The sequence below is a fragment of the Camelus bactrianus genome, chromosome 9 (assembly GCF_048773025.1).
Source record: "Camelus bactrianus isolate YW-2024 breed Bactrian camel chromosome 9, ASM4877302v1, whole genome shotgun sequence".
NCBI lineage: Eukaryota > Metazoa > Chordata > Mammalia > Artiodactyla > Camelidae > Camelus > Camelus bactrianus.
The window spans coordinates 48,868,634-48,890,775 of record NC_133547.1 but is presented as its reverse complement, the minus strand read 5'-3'; the positions used below and the strand labels follow the sequence as shown (position 1 = coordinate 48,890,775).

Sequence of the window (22,142 nt, the reverse complement as noted above, 5' to 3'; positions counted from 1 at the left end):
CCCGCTCCTGGGCTTACATCCAGAAGGAACCCTACTTCAGGATGACACTTGCACCCCAATGTTCATAGCAGCACTATTTACAATAGCCAAGACATGGAAACAGCCTAAATGTCCATCAACAGGTGACTGGATAAAGAAGATGTGGTATATTTCTATAATGGAATACTACTCAGCCATAAAAACTGACAACATAATGTCATTTGCAGCAACATGGATGCTCCTGGAGAATGTCATTCTAAGTGAAGCAAGCCAGAAAGAGAAAGAAAAATACCATATGAGATTGCTCATATGTGGAATCTAAAAACAAAAACAAAAACAGAAACAAAAACAAAACAAAACAAAAAAGCATAAATACAAAACAGAAATAGACTCATAGACATAGAATACAAACTTGTGGTTGCCAAGGGAGTGAAGGGAGGGAAGGGATAGATGGGATTTCAAAACTGTAGAATAGATAAACAAGATTATACTGTATAGCACAGGGAAATATACACAAGATCTTGTGGTAGCTCACAGAGAAAAAATGTGACAATGAATATATAGATGTTCATGTATAACTGAAAAATTGTGCTCTACACTGGAATTTGACACAACATTGTAAAATGATTATAAATCAATAAAAAATGTTAAACAAACAAAAAAAGATCTATCTGCCCAGGTAGCCTCGGGACCTAAAGAATGTAAATTTCCACACAGACACTTTTAAATAAAGAGAAAAGTCATAGGGAACTACTTATTATTTATAACTAAGATGATTGATTTCTTGAATATGTGTTAAGCACATTTGACTATCCTTTTAATTGGATTACCGCATTCTGTTGATTCTTATTTTGTAGTTGGCTTTATTCCTTTGATAACTATGTAAGTTTAAAAAGTTAAAGATCTAATCTGTTCTTAGAAACAATAATTAGTACATATATGTAAACTAAGAAAAATGTGCAGTATACTGTATATATGTACTTATACTGTATATATGTATGCAATATAGTGAGTATGTGGAAAAAAAAAGAAAAGTCATAGGTATAGGGGACACATGTGGTGTCATCCCTTCCATCTGCCACCTTTTCTCTTCTTTTTGTTCCAGGATATGCCAACAGTAACTAAAGGAACGCAGACTCAGTGGTTTGATTTTCAGCACTTTCTGTAAACTTCACACTTAGCTATCATCCTGTGCTGGATTAGCTGAGATCCTAGACTATGCTTTTCATCCCTGGTTGTACATGCATATCACCTATACAGAGTCCATAAAAATACTGATGCCCAATCTTCTACCTTCACCCTAATTACATGAAAGTCTCTGATACAGGGTCCAGCTATCTATATTTTTTAAGTTCCCCAGATGATTCTAACATATATCCAGAGATGAGGACCATTATTATCCTGGAACTTCCCTCCTATTCTTTGTCAGATTTATTCTTTGTTATATGTGAAAGCGGGTTATATACTTCTTTCTGACAGCAATCACTCAGATGGCCTTGTTCAGGGCCATGATTAAAATATCCTTTTTGTTTTCCATCCCTTTATTTTACAGAGGTTCTACATAGCTGGCCTCTGGACTTTTTCCTCAGATCACACAATGGGGCTCCCCTGTAATGCTTTAAAGATTCAACTGAGTTAAATTTCCTCAAGGGAGAGAAGGGAATAACACTGTGGAAGTGACCAGAGGGTGGGAAGAATAGAAGTAGTTGATGAGAGAAGTGGAGATGTAAAGTAGAAGGACAGGTAATGATGACCTATGATAGCAGAAATAGACCGAAGCAGTTAACCTTAAACCTCAACAGCACCTCAAGGGACTGCCTGCAGACTAGACAGTGGTGGGTGTGGTGTGGACTCAGTCTTTGGCAGAATGGTCTCCTAAGTGTCATGTACCATGGTCACTGAAATAGCAAAATGGTACCAAAATTCTGTCAAGGCCCACACTTGCTTTGGTGTGTGCTTTCTGAAGCATTTCTTTCTTGCCCACTTGGCCCAGGGTCTTTTGTTGTATTCCTTCCAAACTCCTCTCCTCCCCGGCATCGGCAATTACCCAGGACACAGGTGGTTCAGAGACACTGTTTGAGTCTCTCCCCTGGCCTACGTGGTCACTATTCATCCAGAAGCACATATGCAGATCTGGAATACCACCTCTCTTCCCTAACCCATTCCCTGGCTCCAGGACACTTACATTGGCTGAAGATGAACTTCTCCATGTTCTTCTATCAGAATTCTTTAGGCACTCAGTTGTTCTCTGAAGGAGACTCCTGTCTTGAGAGTTTTCTCTTTTCATTGATTTCCTAGTTGAGAAGGATACAGTTCTTTGTCAAGGTCCATATTACTATAATAATATTTTAAAACCAAAAATAGTTTTTCACAGAATTCTCAACTATTCTTTCACTAATTTTCCTTCACTACAGCTTCTAAAACCTTCCTGTGAGTGATAGCTTACCATGAGAACATCAGGTGAGAATACTGACCACCTGAGAGAGCCACAGAGATTACTGCAGACCTGTATACCTGGGTCTTGGGGGCAAAGTCTTAACTCTTGGCCAACTGATCCTCAGAACTATGACCTACAGACCCAACTTACTTCTTGTTTTCATGGATCTTTGTTATCAATTACAAAATTCTGGGTCACAAATACAAGTTAGGTGTTGGAACTGGGTAGTGAAATGGGTGTTGGCTTCAACCAGGATCTCAGAAAATATTCCTGGGGGTCAGGGAACAGGCGGAGGATATTTTGAATGTTTAGGGTCTTTTGTTGTATCCACAAATGGAAGCACTTGTGCCAATCTGAAGATGGTTTTTCTTTCCTCCCCAGTTAGCAGTGCTGCTTCCGATACATTGTCTGGGAGAGTGACATGGAATTAGGATATCTAGGGAGGGACTAAAAGAATTTCACAATCCAGGGATCTACCTGATCAAGTGCCAGTCTGAGTTCAGAATGGATTCTGAAGGAGGCATCTTATTTTCAGATGTAACAGAGAACTGTGGTAGCAACCAGGACTAAATGAACTAAAGTTCAGGAGAGAAGGTACAACTGTCCAAGGTGAACTAAAGTCACTAGCCATCTTACTTCCTGGGGCCATTTGCTGATTTTGGGTGTAGGCTAAGGGCAGAGGATATCTGATGGGGTAAAGTGACCAGCAAAGCTCTTACTGGTGTCTGGTGATAGAGGGATGAGTTGAAGACTTGAGGGATATCAAATGCACAGCTAGTCTTCCCTAAAGGACAGTTACTGAGGCCTGGACTGCATGGGAAGCTTAAGAGCTGGCACAAGAGCTTATGAAAAGCAGAGTGAAATCTCCCAGTCTCCTGGTTTTAAGGTAATAAAGACTAACTAGAGCAAGGGGGCTTGACTAAAGTGTGCTTAGTGGTCCCAAGACATTTTGTTAAGTACTGTAATTGCATGCCAAAACAAAACTCAAGAATACCTATAGGAATACAAAAATATCCAGCACTCAACAACATAAACAGCCACAGTGTTTGACATCCAATCAAAAATTACCAGGAGACTTCTGTTTCTGGTCAAAATAGAATAACAGGGACTAGTTTTATCGTCCCACCTAAAACAACTAAAGATTCAGACAAAATATATTAAATAATGGTTTTCAGACATTGAAAGCCAAGCAATGTAGGACAGTGATCCCTGAAACACAGCAAACATATGAAGTAAAGCCCTTTAATTTCCCAGGCTGAATACCTTAAGAATTTCTAGCCTGGTAAACTGACTGAATTGAGGACATGGAGCTTAACAGTCTTCAAAGACCAACACTGCAGAATATACAGGGCAAAGTACAAGGAGGAGAAAGCTGCACAGCGATAGAGCTTAATAGATCTGCAGAGGGTTCTGCTTGAGTATTAACAGAGTGTTAACCAGTACCTGTGAGAAAGGAAAGCTTTCTGAGTCTGGATAAAGAACCATCAAAAAGGATAGATGGAACTATGCCCAGACCTCAGACAGGGCAAAGTATAGTTCCTGTTCCTGCCAACCTGGTAAACATCACAATTCATGGAATAATGAGTAGGTATTTAGCAGAATCTTACATTAGTAGTGGGGAACAATTATCCCAAGACTAAATACTTGTGGTAGGCAGAATAGTGGCCTTCCAAAGATGTCTATGTCCTAATTCCCAGAATCTATGAACATGCCAAAAAGGAACTAAGATTGCAGATGGAATTAAGGTTGCTAATCAGCTGATCTTGAGATGGGGAGTTAACCCTACTTACACATTTAATCTGTCCATGCCTTTCTATTTAAAGTGGGTTTCTAATTAAAAAAAAAAAAGGTTTTTGGAGAAATTGACAAGCAGATTCTAAAATTTATATGGAATTGCAAAGGACCTCTAACAGGTGAATCAACTTTGAAAAAGAAGAGCAAAGTTGGAGGACTAACAGTACCTGATTTCAAGACTTACTATAAAACTAAATGATGAAGACAATGTACTATCTCATCTAAAAATAAACAAATAGATCAACAGAACATAATAAAGAGTTCAGAAACAGACCCACACATCTATAGTCAGTTGATTTTCAACAAAGGTGCCAAGGTAATTCACTGGGGAAAAGGATAATCTATTCAACAAATGGTACTGAAACAACTAAACAGCCATATGGAAACAAAACAAAATTGAGTTCTTTCCTCACACCATTTACAAAAATTAACTCAAGAGCTTTCATAGATCTAATTGTGCTAAAACTATAAAATTTCTAGAATAAAACATAGGAGAAACTTTTAGTGAACTTGGGTTTGGTGAAGATTTCTCAAATATGACACAAAAAAATCACAAACTAACAAAGAAAAAAAGTTATAAAATTTTTTTCACAAAATTAAAACCTTTGTCCTTAAAATCATATTCTTATGAAAATGAAAAGGCAAGTCACAGACTGGGAGAAAATATTTGCCAAACATGTATTTGACAAAGCTCCTATATTTAGAATATATAGGAGACTTCCTTTCAAGATGGTGGAGTAAAAGCAGCTGGAGCTCATCTCCTCTCACAGACACACCAAGACCATGACTAACTGCAGAAAAACTAGCGATAAAAAAGACTGGGAACTACCAGAAAGGATCTTCTGTAGCTAAAAACTTAAAGAAGAAACCACTATGAGACTGGTAGGAGGGGTGAACTCATGATATAATCAGGCCCCATACCCCGTGGGTGGGCGGCCCACAAACTGGAGAATAATTGTACTGCAGAGGTTCTCCTACAACAGTTAAAGTTCTGAGTCCCATATCACCTGGACCTAGCACCAGGAAGAGGAGTCTCCAGAGTGCTGGGCTTTGAAGGCCAGTGGGGCTTGATTACAGGAGCTCCACAGGATAGGGGGAATCTGTATGCTTAAGGGTTGCACAAAAAATCTCACACTGCTGAGACCAAGAACAAAAGCAGTAATCTCATAGAAGCCTGGGCCAGACCTACCTGCTGGGCTTAGGGTTCTTGTGGGGAGGCGTGGGGTGGCTATGGCTCACCTTGGGTATGCACACAGTGGCAGACATTCAGGGGTGTCCATCTGAATGAACTCTCCTTCCAGGAGGCTTACATCTTGCTTGGATATTAGCACCAAGACTTGGTCCCACCCAACAGCCTTTAGGCTCCAGAGCTGGGACGCCCCAGGCCAAACAACTAACTAGATGGAGACATACCCTCACCCATCAGTAAATACCACCTAAGCTGGCCCCACAGCTGCCTCTAGACATGCCACATACAGCTCAGCCTACCAGAAGGCCAAGACCCAGCTCCACCCACCAGTAGGCAGGCACCAGCCCCTAGACCAGCCTCACCCACCAAGGGGCAGACATCAGAAGCTAGAAAACTGATCCTGCAACCTGCAAAACAAGTTCGCAAACACAGGTCAGAATCTACCCTGGGACCAGCTGCCCACAGGCCCTGGGTGACAAGAGGAGAGTGCACAGCTGGGACTCACAGGACATCTCCTACAGAGGGCCACTCCTCCAAGGTCGAGAAACTAACCTATGTAAAAATACAATTAGAAATTTAGACAAAATCTTGGAAGAAGAAATAAGTGATAAAGAGATAGGCAATCTACCTGATAAAGAGTTCAGAGTCATAATTGTGAAGATGATCAGAGAACTCGGGAGGAGCACAGATGCACACAGCAAAGTTTTTTAAAACATATAAAGATCTCTTGCAACTAAATAATAAGAAAATAAATAACACAAATTTCAAAAGGGCAAAAGATTTTAACAAATGCTTCATCAAAGAAAGTATGCTAATGGGAAATAAGCATATGGAAATATGCTTAACATCATTATTCATTAAGAAAATGGAAATTAAAACCATAATGATATACCAACACATGCCCACTAGAATGACTGAAATTAAAAAAAACTGATGACACCAAGTATTGGTGAGGACGTGGAGCAACTGGAACTCTTACACACTGCTAGTGGGAATGTAAAAATCACAGCTACTTTGGAAAACGGTTTGACAATTTCTTAAAAATTTCAACATACATATGAACAAGCTATTCCACTCCAATTTACCCAAAAAGGTAAATGATGTTCATGCAAAAACTTGTACATATTTTTTGAATAATAGATATAAACAGGGAAAACACAAATATCCCTCAACAAAGGAATGGATTTGAAAATTGTGACATATCCATCCAATGAAATACTATTCAGCAACAAAAAGAAACAAATTTCTGATGCACATAGGCATTAATCCAGACTCTACACAAAAACATACTCAATATGTTATGTACATATAAGGAGATTTATTATAGGAATTGACTTTTGCAGTTATGGAGGCTAAGAAGGCCCACAGTCTGCCCTCTGCATGTTGGAGAGCCAGGAAAGCTGGTGATATAATTTAGCAAGTTCAAAGGCCCAAGAACCAGGAACTCTGAAGCCTGAGGGCAGGAAAAGTTCAAGAAGAGAGAGAAACAGCCCTTTTCCTTCACCTTTCTGTTCTATTTGGGCCTTCAGCAGATTGAATCATGCCTAACCACACTGGTGAGGGTTGATCTCTTTACTCAGTCTACTGAATCAAATGCTAATCTCTTCCAGAAATACCTCACAGACACACAGAAATGATGTTTTACCACATATTTGAGCATCCCTTAGCCAAGTCAACACATAAAATTAACCATCACAACGTAATAATGTGATTAAATGTAAAAAACATTAGGCTGAGCAAAATAAGCCAATGAAAAGAGCACATATCATATGATCCAGAAATCAGATCAGTGATTACGCAGGGATGGAGGTGTCAACGGTAGGTATAGGAGAGAGGGAAATATTACAAAAGAGCAGGAGGAAACTCTGGGGCATGATGGTTATGTTCATTGTCTTGATCGTGGTGATGCTTCACAGATGTGTGTGTCACATATATATATGTCAAAACATCAAGCGTACACTTCAAATTTGTGTAGTTAATTATATCTCAATAAATATGAAAAATGTTAAGAAGTAAAAAATGATAGTGAAATAAATGTTTTAGACAAACAAAAACTGAAGAATTATAACATCAGCAAAGGATATTACAAATATACTAAAAGTGATTTTTAAGAAAGAATGAAAATAATCCTAGCTAGAAACATGGCAATGAAGACTTTTATAAAGAATACTGGAAATGGTAGATATGTGGGCAAAAAATATTTAATGACATCAGGAATTTGCAATAGTTTGTTATCAACAATAATGCAAAAGGTAGAACTGGGTAAAAGGAATTAGTTTTCTAAGATTCTAGCAGTACTGTGAAGATAATCATTGTATAAAAATATAATAAATCAAGAATGCATGTTGATGTTTCTAAGGTAAACTCTCAAAGAATGATAAAGCAAGTTAACAGGAGAAAATGTAATAACATAAATTATTCTAATCTAAAAGAGCAAAGAAGGAAGGGAAAGGGGATCATAAAACATCGTAATAATGAAAACAAATAATAATAAAGTGGTAGATATAAACCCAGCTATAATAGTAATTTTATTAAGTTTCAATGAACTAAAATCTTCAAGTAAAAGATTAAGATTGCCAGACTAGAAAAGAAAAAAAACAAAGATTTTTGTTGAATTTAAAGGCTATTCTACAAAAAAGTAACTTCATATATGTGCTCAGGAAGAGATCAAGGGGATTTACAGAGTACATGACTTTCCCAGAAACACTCTCAACCTCAGAAGCACATATCCTTATCTAAACAGGAAACAGGGGAGTGTCAGACCCAGAGTGTTGGATTCTTGGACTTAAGTGAGAGATGACATAACAATCTTCAGATATCTTGATTTCACTCCAGCAGGATAAGCCTGTCTCTGTCTGATATTGCTGTTCTCATATACAGATAGACTCAGTTAAAAACAAAGCACTTTTAAGGTCCTTCAAGCCAGGCATTGTGTAAGGTCATCTCTGTGTGCCCCAATGTAACTAGAACATACTCTACCCATGGGACCTCAGTAAATGCCTGAATTGAGTTCTAAGTTCAAGTATAATGTCTTCAATATTCATCCCCATTGTAGCATGTATCATAATTTCCTGACTTTTTAAAGCTGAATAATGTTCCAGTGTATGTATTGTTGTAGGCATCCCTTATTTTCCCCTCAAGCTTTCCTATCCTAGCCTGAAGACTGTTCTCGTTCTCATCCCCTTTGGCTGCCAAGAGACTGCCATCAGTTCATTCTTCTGCATGTTTTTCTTATTCTCGAAACCTGCCAACACTTTCTTCCAACTAATCTCTCAGCTATGTATTCTCAGGGCGTAGGCTAAGCATGTTTACTCAGCAAACACATACACCAAGGACTGTGACCGGGTCTTGGCTGCAGTTCCTAATGGTCGTTTAACACAGAGTTCATGACAGTTCACAGAGAATACTGGAGCAGGAAGAAGCTGTCAAGCACACAAGACAAGACCAAGGCTTGACTGATTCAATACAATGAGCCACTTTTAGATTCAGTTTATTACTTACTTAGAAAGGGAATGAATGAATAGCCAAATGTGCCTGCTCCCTTGGCCGATGTCCTGCATACCAAAAAGCTCAACACCAAAACAAAAGGGGCTGGCAACTGCAGTGTGAGTTGTGGGGAAACCCACTGCTGAGGAGCCACTTCTAGATGGCAGCTAAATGGTCTTATAGTCTCACCCATACTTTGAGAAAAGCAGGCAGAAAGCATCATATCTCATCGAAACTTGATAGGCATTGATAATTTATCTCATGATTGCCTATCTAGGGAAAGGCTTAAAGGCAACCTCTCAGAAGCCTCCCATCCTCTCTTGTTCCGCAGGGTAAAAGGCATTCTGCCTAAACCCATACTAGCTGCAGTTTAAGCCTGTGTGGCCTCTGTGAGGACAGAGGTCTCCAGGGGACTGCGGTAGGGCCATTCCTCTGAAGGAAACTTGGAAAACCAGAAAGATGAAAGACAACAACTTAATTTTATAGATGAAGAAACCAAGACTTGCAAGATTAACAAACTTGCTGGAGCTCCCAAAGCTTGTTGGTGCCAGAGCTACCTTTATAAATCTGGGAGCTGCAAGACCTTGAGGTCAGTGCCCTTTGCACTGTGCCATGCAGCCTTATATTAGAATGTCAGAGGCCTGTGGAATAAACAATGATCTTCTTACTTTTAAGATTAAAAAAAAAAACAGGGATTCTTGTCCAGGAAAAATATATTCTCATGGATTCTATAGGTCTGTGTTATACACTTAGTTAGCTTTCAATACCTAGCTGATGAAACTGGACAAAGGAACATGTATATAGTAATTAACACCCATCACAATTACAATAGTTTTAGTAATTAGCTATATAATGTTTGACTGTTAAAGATAATCATCATATGAGTAGGGCCTGTCTTATTCCCCCAATATCCCCAATATACAAGTCCCTGCCACATAGAACAGTCAATAAACACCTGTTGAATGAATAAATGAAAGTCACTATAAACAGCTAATTTTTACCACATTCCTTAGTTCCAAGTGTATTCCTCACCAAATCCTTTACTGGGGCTGGACTGCAGCAATAGAAGAACCATGGATTTGGAAAAGACATTATTGGATTTGAATACCAGATCCACCACTTAACTAAATATGCCACAGTACACAATTTCTCTAATCTCTTTGAGCCTCATTATCCTATTTTACAAAATGGAGAATATATAACATTACATACAGAGCTTTTGTATGATTTTAAGTGTGTGTGTTTGTGTGTGTATGGATGTGTGAGCACAGAGAGAGAGAGAGACAGACAGACAGACAGACGACTAAATTCAGTGTCTGAGAAGTCACTCAGTATGAATTCCTTATTCTCCAATCCTTTGTGCACTGGCTGTAGATCTAGGGATCACTTACACCAAAATCACATGAGGAACTTGTTAAGAATCTCTCGGCATAGGGATAGGGCATAGGAACCTTCCTTTTCCCCACAAATTTCCTAGGTTATTCTTACTCAACCACTGAAGAAGTAAAGTAAATAGGTGGTTCAAAGTCTGAAGAATCAACTCCTGGATGATCAGTGGTTGGCTCAGGCCCTAAATTAGGTTTCTCAGTATCAACAGGGAGCAGAGTGATTGGTGTGACATCAAGGAAAAAATGCTTTGAAACATGGGAATGGGGAACAGAATAACTAGGACAGTGTTTCTCAATCAGGGGGAAGGAAGGACAGGTGCTGAAACAATACTGGGGTGGAGGAGGGAGAGAAAGAGGCATATGTACTGTTTGAGAAAAGATAGTCAGTATTATAATTTATGTTTAGGGAAAAAAAGCCCACTATTTTCATGACATAGACTATACAAAACAAAGCTCACTGATAACTCCTTGATAGGTAGGGTTGTGCATTAGGGAGATTCTACATTCTGTATTATCAGAAATCTTCAAGATCATGGGAAAGATTATACAAATTGGTGTTTCAGGTCAGTAACTCTGGGAAATAAAGAGGATAATCCATCAATAATATCTTGATATGGTTCAATTGTAGGTTTGAATGTGGGAACAAAGCTGCATCTTACTTGTTCAAAATATCATGCGCTAATGTTTGTTTAGAGCTTAAGCCAGGCAAGCCATTTTGTGATGATTCAGGACAAAAGGACTGGCATTAAGAATGGTGACATGAAAAAAAGTGATCACAAGATTACAATTTCAAAAATTCTCTACAGAAAGTACACAGCTGCTTCTAGATTCTGGAAAGATGACAAATGTCTCAGCTTTGGGAAGATGTGTAATAAAATGAGAAAAAGGAAAGAAGAAAATTCATGAAATAGTGATCAAATAGTGGAAGTTAAAGAGTTAATCAGTAAATATGCTTCTATGCTTGGAGATGATACTTGGATAGCATGTGAACAGTAATGACTGCAGCCCTAGGTTATGGTCAGTATGCCTTGGCATTGTTTTGCCTTCAGGAGTTGAAGTTTCCTGGCAGTCACAGAGCCAAGCAAAATCTGATGCGAGGAAAGATATAATGATGCTATACAGCTTCCGAGACGGCCCACACTCTGTCTATGGAGTATCTACTTCTACTTTAATCGCCCCCCCTCCCCCATACATCTCTCTAAATAAATCTACTTTTACTCAAAAAAAAAAAATAATAACGATGCTATACAGCTCTGTGACCCAATTTGACAAGTTCCAGCTGATACCGCTTCAAGGAAACATAAAATTGACATTCAAAAACTCCCAAGAGAAATGTGGAAACTGTTCCAGATTAATATGAGTAAGTACTTAGAACAAATTGTTGGGGACCCAGAAGCATGACATGAACTTGAGAAACTCTAAATCAATGAACACTCTAAACTTATTCAAAGAAGCGTTTAGTTTAGAGGAGCTTATGGTGACAAATCCACACAACATTTACCCTGTCAGATCTAGAGATGCTGTCAGCAGGATGCTGCTGTTAAACATAATCAAGGTAGACTTGAAAATCTTGACTTTTCAGGAAAGTATGTTGCACAGGCATTGAAACTATTCAACAGCAATATAAGCATTTTGTTTGGGCTTAACTGTATGCAAGTTAATATTGCTTCTGATCCAAAAGCAAGCACAAAAATAGCAAAGAACAACATGAAATATGTTCATTGGGCAGACAGTCAAATAAAAGAGTTTATCAGTTTGTATGCTGAAATCAGTTTATACGCTAAAATAAGAAGGAGACCAAATACTCTCTTTAACCAGTTGAAGACATGGTGGAAACATTGTAAATCACTCAGTGTTAAGGTTATGTCTTAATTTCTTGCAAATTAAATTTCACTGCTCAACTGAATTTATTGGTCTGTAACTTACTAAATGCCCAAAGCTATTTATACTAAATCTGTGCTATTGAGGCAGTTGTGTATGTGTGTGTTTGTGTGTGAGAAAGAGAGAGAAAAAGAGAGAGAGAGAAGGGGGAAAGATTTAACACCATTTGTCTGTATGCCCCCAAGTATGAATGCTCTTAAACTCCCTATGTTAGCAAGGATGATTTTTAATTTAATGGATTAATCAGTACAAGTCTCAGAGTAATCATTGATCAAATTCTTATTAATCTGTTTTATTTCTATAGAGAGCTACACTCTTAGCCATACTGAGATTGTTGGTTATGATACAGAATTATGCAGTGCCATTCAATCTTTTCATGTACTGTGATTTTTGCTTTTCTCTTACACAATGTCCCTTCTACAAACTACAGATTAGAAACTGAGACTTCTGAAAGAAACATCAAGAGTTTCAATAAAAGAGTATATCTAGTCTTCTTAACTAGAAGATAAAGAGACTCATGGGTGCAACTTCCAGTGTAAACTAACACAATCACCTCAGACAGACATTTGTCAGACTATGCAAGTGACTGCTACTTGTACAAGGATTCTTGTAAGGATTTCCAGGACTCTTTTACACAGATGCAGATGAGTTTGTGGTAGTACATTATTTACCCCAAGATCATCAAAACATGAATTTATTACTAGTGCTAAATGGACCAAAAGAACTAATCAAATTGTGATTAATATTCTCTTTTTAACATGCATATGAGAAAACCCCTTTTCTTTTTAATATACCTTGACTCCTCAATTTAACAGGGTCTATTTGTACAAACCGAAAGGAAACATTGTTTAAATGGCATTTTATGATATATCTTTGGACTTGTGAAAAATAGCCTGTGGAATCTTATTACAGATTGTAAACAAACTAAGCATCAAGAAATTTGAAGAATGATTTACAGACAAGAATATGTATTGATTGGCCTACAAGACTACTGAGCATAATGTTAACAATAGATAAACAACATGGAAACTGCTTTCATTAAATTCCTTAACTCTTCACGATCTTGTAGTTACAAATAGCCAGTAAGAATCCTTATTCTTCCTACCAGAACATAACTAGATATATTATATTGTAATTATGACCATGCCACAAATCTTGTTAAATTTGGTGTGCAAATCCACTATAAGGAAGAAGAGCCATACCTTACCTACAGAAATGATGCCTACAAAGTCCTCTCAGAAAAATGGCCTCTTACCTGGTGTATGGCTTATGGAATCCCAGACTTAGAGATACTAAAAGACATCCCCTCCTATGGGCCACAACACTGACAAACACAGGGATCTTAGGGAAAGTAGACCCATACATTTTCAGGTGTAGCAGGTAAATCTTGGTAGAGGTAGTCTGGATAATTACTAGTTGTTGATCTCAGGAAAAGTGATAAGAGATTTGCATCTCCCAAAATAAATGACAACTCTAGAGGCTTTACAAAGCTTTCAGAAAGAACTCTCAGGCCTTACTATCTAGTTATATTAACTAGATACTAACAAGAATGTTTATGGGCATCAGTCAACATTTCTTTTTAGATCTATGCAAATAAAATCTGTCAAATAAAATAAAAATTCGAAATAATTGTACTGAACCCAGAAAACTGCTAAACACTTAGGTGAATGAAACCATGCCTTACCGATTGAAATTTCACTAGAGATGAACTAGGGTAGTAAAACTGACATTTTGCCATTTCACCATTATGAATAAATATGTACAACATGCTCTGCAGTCAAGAAAACAAACACATCTAAAATCTGAGGTAAACAAACAAAAAATAACAGTGTCGCCCTATTTAGTTTTGATCCCTCCCCAAACAGAGGAAAACATAAACATTTCTTGTAAGCCTACACTCTTTTACAGAAACAATCTTATTATTCCATCTACACTTACTCGCTGCTATTCTTCTATAAGGTAAAGCTTTTCCTCCCCCATCTTTTAAGTATAGCACATAGATTATTCTCCATGTATACTACATGTATATTATATGGATTCTTTTCTCTTTCAGTATAATACATTATACTCATTAGTCTTTCTAAGGTTCCATTGGTCTCCAAATTGACCAGGGGACCTTTTCAAGCTGGCTTCTGTGAACTTCTGGTTTGTGTCAGTTAATCTTTGGACACAACAAGATGATCCATGCTCACTGTACTTTTACTCCCTCAACCCCAAATCAGGCATTTCTACAAGGAATCCTAGAAAATAGTATTTAGAAACCAAGCAGTAGATGTGCTTCCTGTGGTGGGGTATTGCTGCTTCTAGACCTGTCAGTGGATAGGGTTAATATGGATAGCTCTAATTCCAAGCCAACACCATATGGTTCCTCCTCAACTTTTCCCATTTCATATTTTTATCCTCCTTCTTCCAAGTTGATAACCTTAATTTCTGACAATATCAATGTTTTTACTAATTTGCTCTATCCTACAATACACACAAGACAGCTTCTGAATTATACACCAATTCTACCACAAACAAACCTACTAAGTAAAGTTTAAGACGTCCTTAGGATATACCCCGCTATGAAGTGTACAGACAAGCACTGCTTTCAAAATTTACTTGCATTAATTACATTCTATGTGGTTATACTATCATTTGATATATAGTTAAAAATCATTTGTTCTGTTTTTGTTTTTCAGTTTTAAGGTTAGCTTTTTCATCTTCTTTTGGAATATATAAAACACTGACATGGTTTGTAAAATTAAAACTGTATTAAGCTACTTTTAGAAAAAAGCTCTCTATACCTTAGACTCCATTTCCAGGCACCCCTAGATAAAAACATTTTCATTATTTTCTGGCCTATCCTTCCTGCAGAACAAATATACCTATTTCTCCTTTTCCTTACACAAAAGATAGCATACTATGCATATGCTGTTTTATACTTTGCTATTCTTACACACAAAAACATATCCCAGAAATAACTCCATATTGATTCATATAGGTATTCTTCAATTAATGGCTGCAAAGTACTCCAGTGCGTGTTTGTGTTAAATGGTCATTCTTAAATGTGGGAAATGGGGTCCAATCATTGTGGAATCATTAACCCTTGTGATCAAACACTCATTTTACAAGAATGGACAAACTTTAGGAGAGGGAAGGTGGTTTTGAGAGCCATTTAGAGGAGAGTAAGAGGGAGGAATGGATCTCAGAAGGACCCACCTGTAGGAAGATGCTGCTCAGCCCAGTGGCCAAACCTCCTTCCTCTGCCCTAATAGATCCAAGTGCAGCTACAGCTTAACCCACCTGGGGATCTTGTCAGAATTCTGGGGCCCTCTAAGAGTTCTCTCCCCAAAGAAGCTCTCCTTCCCTCCACCCAATTGAATTGCCTCTGCACTGGGATCTGAAGCATCTTTCAGTTTTCTTTTCTTTCCTTCTTTTTTAAATATAAGGAACACACGGATATGTTCTCTTCGTAAGTTACATGATTTTAAAAAAAATGTATAGGGAAAAAATTCAATTCCTGTCTTCCACACTAACTTCCCTAAGGGTAACAAGATGTAAACCACAGCTCTGGCTCATTTATAATTCCCTACTGAATCTGACTAGTGTACTTCAGCCTAAGGGTCAAAATCTTTCCTCCTCTCCCTCCCCACACAATGAGTCTAAGACCCCACTCTCTACTCAAAAGAGTTATGAGTTTCCAGGCGCTCAGATGCTGGGCTGTGCAGATACGGTGGCCGGAGACCTTTGGCAGAGTCTCTGGGCCACAGGAAGTTTAAAAACAAGAGGGCTGGCTGCAGAAAGTTGGAGGTTCTGTGATCCTCAGGCTCATATTTGTGGGACTATCCACACATTCTGAACCTGAAAACACTAGAAAGTTGCTTTTTCAACCTCTTGCTTGTAGCCAAGAGAGGAGCATAGTTCCACGACCCTCACTCCCCCTCGCCCCCATGTCTATTGGAATCGGTAGTTTGTTGGACTTTCAAGGTTCTGAGTATGGCCCAGCGTCCTGAATTTCTGGGCATCTAGGCTCCGCGGATCACTGAGCAGTACCGGACGTAACCACCAGGAGGCGATACGAAGAACCATCTCTTTTTTTTCAACCAGGGAGGTAGAGGAGAGAAGTGCAGGCGGCTCGAAGTCCTCGGATTTGACCAAGCCGACCAAGCCAGGAGACTAGCCGAACCCGAGGCTGATTATTTTGGAGTCGCCCCAGCTCCGCGATGGCCCTGGGCGAGCGGAAGTCACACACTGCCGAGGCCTCGAGCACTGACAAAGTGTCCTGACCCGAGAAGCAGTTGGGCTTCTCGAATTTATGGGGAACGTGCCTCACCTTCCTGTCAAACCGAGGCCGCTCTTCCCGATGTTCTGATAGCCTGTGCTGTGTACTGGGGCAGGAGCAGAAAGTGAGGCGGAGTGGTTGCGAAAGAGATGAGGGAAGCTGGGAGACAGCAAGGAACGCCGGGAGGAGACAAACGGGGTCGAGGATTGAACTGGAGGAGGAGGAGGGCGGGGCAATCCCAGGAAGACCCAGGGGCTGTACTGAGGGTCGTCAGAGTTCCCAGGGCGGGAAGAGGACAGTTGAAAACGAAGAAAGGAACCCTTTTTTTCCTGACGGGAATTTTACCTCAGGGCAGAAAACTCTAGAAATCCCGGCAGAGCAGGTGGATTTGGGGAAGATCTAAAAGCCCTTCCCGTGGCTCATCCCCGAGTGGACTTCGTCTCATCTACGACGTAGAAACCTGCAGAAACGCGCCGAGGGAAGGCGAGTGACGCGCCTCCTGGCGTCGCGGAGGAAGCGGGCTGGGGGAGGGGTGAGGAAGCGCCCGGCAGGAGGCGGGTCCTGGGCCCGCGGGGCCGCGCGCCGCCTGGCTCCGCGGGGGGAGCGGCGGACCGGCTTGCGGTTCCATGGTGTAATGGTGAGCACTCTGGACTCTGAATCCAGCGATCCGAGTTCGAGTCTCGGTGGGACCTTCCCTTTAGGCCGCGCCCAACCGTCTTTTATCCTTCAGCCTGAACACCGTTGCTGCCGCATAGCGAACACCCGCCTCAGATACGCCCTGAGTAGACGCGATTTCCGCCTTCCGCGTCCCCCTCCGTCCTAACCTGGGTACCGGGTGGTCTGGGTCCCGGGAAGGAAGCTCCGCGTCCCTCCCGCTACTGTCGCCTCCTCCTCAGGAATGGGAGTCCCAGAAACCGGCTTCTTGGAGCGGCACGGTCCACAAGGTCGTGGCGGGCAGGTTGAAGAACAGAGTCCGCGGTGACCCCGCTGGGCTCGCCTGGCTCTGCCTGTCGTAAGGCATCGAAGGCCCCGGATCCCGCCGCCAAAGGGCTCAGAGGCCAAGCCAGTGCCACCCCCTCGTCGCGTCACCTTGGGTCCCGGGGGTAAAGGGCAGAGGCTGCGCCCCCTGAACCCTGCAGCGCAAGGGGCTTCACGCTGCATGTCTTGTAGCTGCACCGATGTCCTGTTTCTACATAGGTGGAAAATAATTTAAATATGAAATAGTGTTTTTTTAGCTCAGTCGTGGGGTGATGAGACAAAATTTGAGTCATGAGTTCAAGCAGAAGATAGGACGCATTTCGTTGTATTTTCTTCGGTCCTTTCCTACTGGCTACCATTGGAATCCCGAGCTTCTGAGTCTTTGTTGAGGCCAGTAGGGGCCACAGTTGTCCTAAACTTTGTACTTCAGTCTGGGAGAATTTCCTCCTTAAACCCTAAACTCTGCCCCCAAAAGCGATCTCAGATGAAGATTTCAGGTCCCCGATCCACGGCCGCCTGACTCAGACTCCTCCTGGAGCGAAAGTGAGATGAATCAGATCAGTTATGAGGGCCGAGTCCCGGACCTACGAGGCTCCCCCTTAAATCTGCCCGACTCTGCTTCAAGAAGACACCATTGGAAAAGAAGGCCACGATCACTTAATTCTATTCATAGAAAAATTTAGAGGAGAATTTTGAAGGGCGGTTTTACTTAGTGAAAATGTCTTCTACCACCTAAGAACCTTGATCCACCCAAGAATGTTTTTTACCCAGAAGGCCTGAAGCTGCTCCATGTTTATTTTTGCTATATTTTCTTTTGCTTTTTTCTGGGGATAAAATTCTTTGTAATATGTGTGATCCTTAAATTAGGCACTCAGTTGGCTTCCTGAAAGTTGAATGGCACATATCTCCTCCTCCTCACCCCCACCCCTCTTCTATTCCCTTGCAGACTGCCAGCCTGCTGGGCCTGAGGAGGTTCAGAACAGCAGAGACCATCAAGTCAAAGATTACTAGCTGGAGATTACATCGTCAGGAACATGCACATCTAGGGATTTGAGGTCTGTCCAGTAGACTGTGTAAAGGAAAATTTCATGGAGGTGATCAATAGGCTTCTGCACAGCAATCCAGAAATTTCTACTCCTAAACCCTCATTCAGGTCCTCTACCTCCTCTTCTTAAGGAACATTTAGTCCTTTTAAAATTTTTATTTTTAAAATGAAATTTCAAGTTTATAAGTAGGCGCGGTTCTCCCCTCTATATCTGCCAGCCATCTCCAGCTGCCAATATATTAGGCATCCTGGGTCTCTAACATATCCCTACCTCTTTCCTGGAATTTCCCCCTCTACTTCATAGAGAATATATCCCTTCCTTTCTTTATCCCATTAAAACTGCCCTGGACAGACCAGGATGGGCCCCTCACCAGTCTTACCACACCCCGCTCATGTCCCTTTGGGAGGGGAGATTCTGCTTTGCCTGTAGTGCCTTCCCTGTCCCCAAAATTGCAGCTCTAGCACCTTGTTAAATTCACTTATTAATTCTGGCAGGGTTGTTGTTGTTGTTTTTGTTTTGGGTTTTTTTTGGGTAGACTCCTTAGAATTTCCTACAGGCACAATTATGTCAAGGCAAATTTACTTCTTCCTTTCTTGTCTATATGCCTTTTACTTAATATTCTTGCCTTACTGCTCTGGCTAAAACATCTAATTCAATGTAGAACAGAGTGGTGAGAACTGGTATTTTTCCTTTTCTCCATGTTTGGAAGACGGTATTCATTTGATTTGAAGTTAGGTGTAGGTTGTTCATAGATGCCCTTTATCAGATTAAGTTTTTTTTTTCTATTTCTGATTTGTTTAGAACTTTAAACATGAATGGATGTTGAATTTTGTGAAATGCTATTTTTGCATTTTAAAAAATGATCAAGAATTTTTGCCTTAATTTTGTTAATGTTATTAATTACATTGTTTAATATTCTACTGTTACAAGTAATGTTCCATTCCTAAGATATACTCTACTTGGTCATGATGTAACATCCTTTTTATATGTTATTGGATTTAGTTTGCTAATAATTTATGGTGATTTTGTATCTATATTCATGATATTGATCTGTAGTTTTCTTACCTTGAAATGTCCTTGTATGGCTGTTTTGGAATGAAGTCCTGCTGGTCTCATAAATGAGTTTAGCAGTGTAATCTTCTTTTCATATTATCTGAAAATCTTTGTGTAAGATTGTTATTATTTCTTCCTTAAATGTTTGATAAAATTCACCAGTGATGCCATATGGGCCTAGAGTATACTTTGTAAGAAGACTTAAAATTATATATTCAATTGCCTTCCATATATAGAGTTCTTCAGATATTTCATTTCTTCATATATTAATTTTGATAATTTATTTTTCAAGACATTTGTACATCTAAGATGCAAGGTTTAGTGGCCTAAATGGTTTTCATAATATGTCCTTACAATAAGATACACAGCAATATCTTATTGTAACATCTTAGGATCTGTGGTGATATCCTCTGTTATTTTCTGATATTGCTAATTAGTGTTCCTCTCTCTCTCTCCCTCTCTCTCAGTTAGTCTTGCTAAAGATATATCAAGTTTATTAATTTTTTTTCCAAGAATCTTCTTCTTTTCTTCTTTTTCCTTATTGTTTCAGCACTTTGTATTTTGTTTCTATCTTTATTATTTCCTTCATTCTACTTACTTTGGTTTATTTCCCTCTTCTTTTCATAGCTTCTCAAGGTAGAAACTCAGACAGAACATTGATTTTATCCCTCCATTCTTTTCTAATGTAAGCATTTAGAGATAGAAACAGTCCTCAAAGGACTTCCTCAGCTTTGTCCTATCAATTTTGATATGTTGCTTTTCAATTATCCCTCAGTTCAAAATAGTTTCTAATTTCCTTTGTAACTTTTTTTAACCCATGGATTTTTAAAGAAATATGTTGCTTCATTTCAAAATATTTGGAATGTTTTAGATTTTTTAAATTGTTGATTTATAATATAATTCTATTGTGGTCAGAGTACATACTCTGAATAAAATCCTTAAGATGTTTTTGAGATTCATTTCATGGTCTAGATTATACAGTCAATTTTAATGAATGTTCCAGGTAAACTTGAAAAGAATATGTATTCTGCAACTGTTGGGTATAACGTTCCATAAATCTTGATTTTTTCAAAGCTTCAATAGCTTTTCAGTTTTTTTCTTGTTCTACCAATTACATCAGGATGCATGTTTAAAACTCTTAACTATGATTGTAGATTTCCTTCAATTCTGTCAACTTTTCTTCATAAATTTTAAAGCTCTCGTATTAGGTACATACACCTTTAGGAATTTTGTGTTTTCTTGAAGTACTGACCCCTTTATCATTTCTTTAGCTTTGTTAATACTCCTTCTCTTGAAATCTATTTTGCCAATGTTGTATTTTGTACTATGTCAACTTGGTTAAGTTGAAATTATGTTCCCCAGAATCTCTGACTATGTAGTTCTGAGTTAGAGTTGTCTCAAAGAGAAATTTTGACAAAAGAGGAATATGTGTGAGATCTGGAAACAGTTATTCTCTGAGGATTGTCAAAGTTAGATGTGGAAATGGACAGATGAAGACATGCTGTTGAATTCCAGCTCTCTTTTGCTCTCCTTTGTTCTACATCTAGCTCTTACTCCTGACTGTTGGCTCAGCTGACCAACAGTGGTCCTGGGCCCATCACCAGAAGTTTGGTTTCAGACTGGAAAAGCAACAGTTTCTCAATTACTTTTATGTCAGCTCTCTCCTTGTTGCCACACTTTGGCAACTAGACATGCCTTCTTTCAAAGATTAACTGATTGGTGACTCCTCTGATCGTAAAACTCTCCCTTTAAGATCTTCCCTTCCTCAACTTTTCCTCACATTCCTATAATAAACAAACAAACAAACAAATTGATTCTCTGAGAAGTTCAATAAAACAAAGAAGCTTCTACTGATGTTGATTAGGAAAAAAAGAGAGAATATACAAATTACCAAGCACTGACATGGAATACCACCACAGACCATGCAGACATCTAAATGATAAGGGAATTTTACAAACCACCCTGTACACAAAACTTCAACCACCTTTAGGAAGTGGGCCAATTTCTTGAATACCCCAAAGTGCTAAAACTCACACAAAATACCTTGAATAGTAAAATAACTATTACTGATATTGTATTCATAATTAAAAAAGAAATCTCCAGGCCCAGACAGATTCACTAGGGGATTCTACCAAACATTTAAAGAAGTATCACCAATACTGTATAATCTCTTTCGGGAAGTGGAAGAGGAAGAAACACCAACTCATTTTATGAAGCCAGCGTTTTCCTGATACCAAAACCAGTCAGAGATCCTGCAAAAAGTATAGATAATATCCATCATGAACATAGATGTAAAAATTGGTAACAAGACATTAACAAATTCAACCCAGCAATATATAAAATGAATACAGCACAATAGGGTTTATGTCAGGAATGTCAGGCTGGTTCAACATTAGGAGGTTTAGTATTGTAATTCACCATACTAATAGTCTAAAAATCTAAAACCACACAATCGTATCAATTGATGCAAAAAAGGTATTTGACAATATGCAACATTCATTCATGATGAAACTCTCAGTAAATTAGGAGTATAAGGAAGCATCCTCAACCTGTAAAGAGTATCTACAAAGAAATTTCAGTTAACATCATACTTAAAGGTGAAAGACTGAATGCTCCCCCAAGACTGGCAACAAGGGAAGACTGTCTA

The 22,142-nt window shown here is 39.3% G+C and overlaps 1 protein-coding gene, 1 non-coding gene and 1 pseudogene across 2 annotated transcripts in view; 2 read left to right on the top strand and 1 right to left on the bottom strand.

The window, feature by feature from the left end:
• Positions 1 to 17,071, bottom strand: part of ZDHHC7 (zDHHC palmitoyltransferase 7) — a 65,521-nt gene extending 48,450 nt beyond the window's left edge. Inside the window, exons 1-2 of the mRNA XM_010967848.3 lie at positions 16,764 to 17,071; positions 2,165 to 2,273 (exon numbers count right to left, since the gene is read on the bottom strand). The gene's annotated coding sequence lies outside the window, so the exon portion shown is untranslated. The remainder of the gene's footprint in view (positions 1 to 2,164; positions 2,274 to 16,763) is intronic.
• LOC123612088 (ER membrane protein complex subunit 2 pseudogene) lies at positions 11,507 to 12,132 on the top strand (annotated as a pseudogene).
• TRNAQ-CUG (transfer RNA glutamine (anticodon CUG)) lies at positions 17,039 to 17,110 on the top strand. The gene has a single exon. It is a non-coding gene; the product is annotated as a tRNA-Gln (tRNA).
• The last annotated feature ends 5,032 nt before the right edge of the window (positions 17,111 to 22,142 follow it).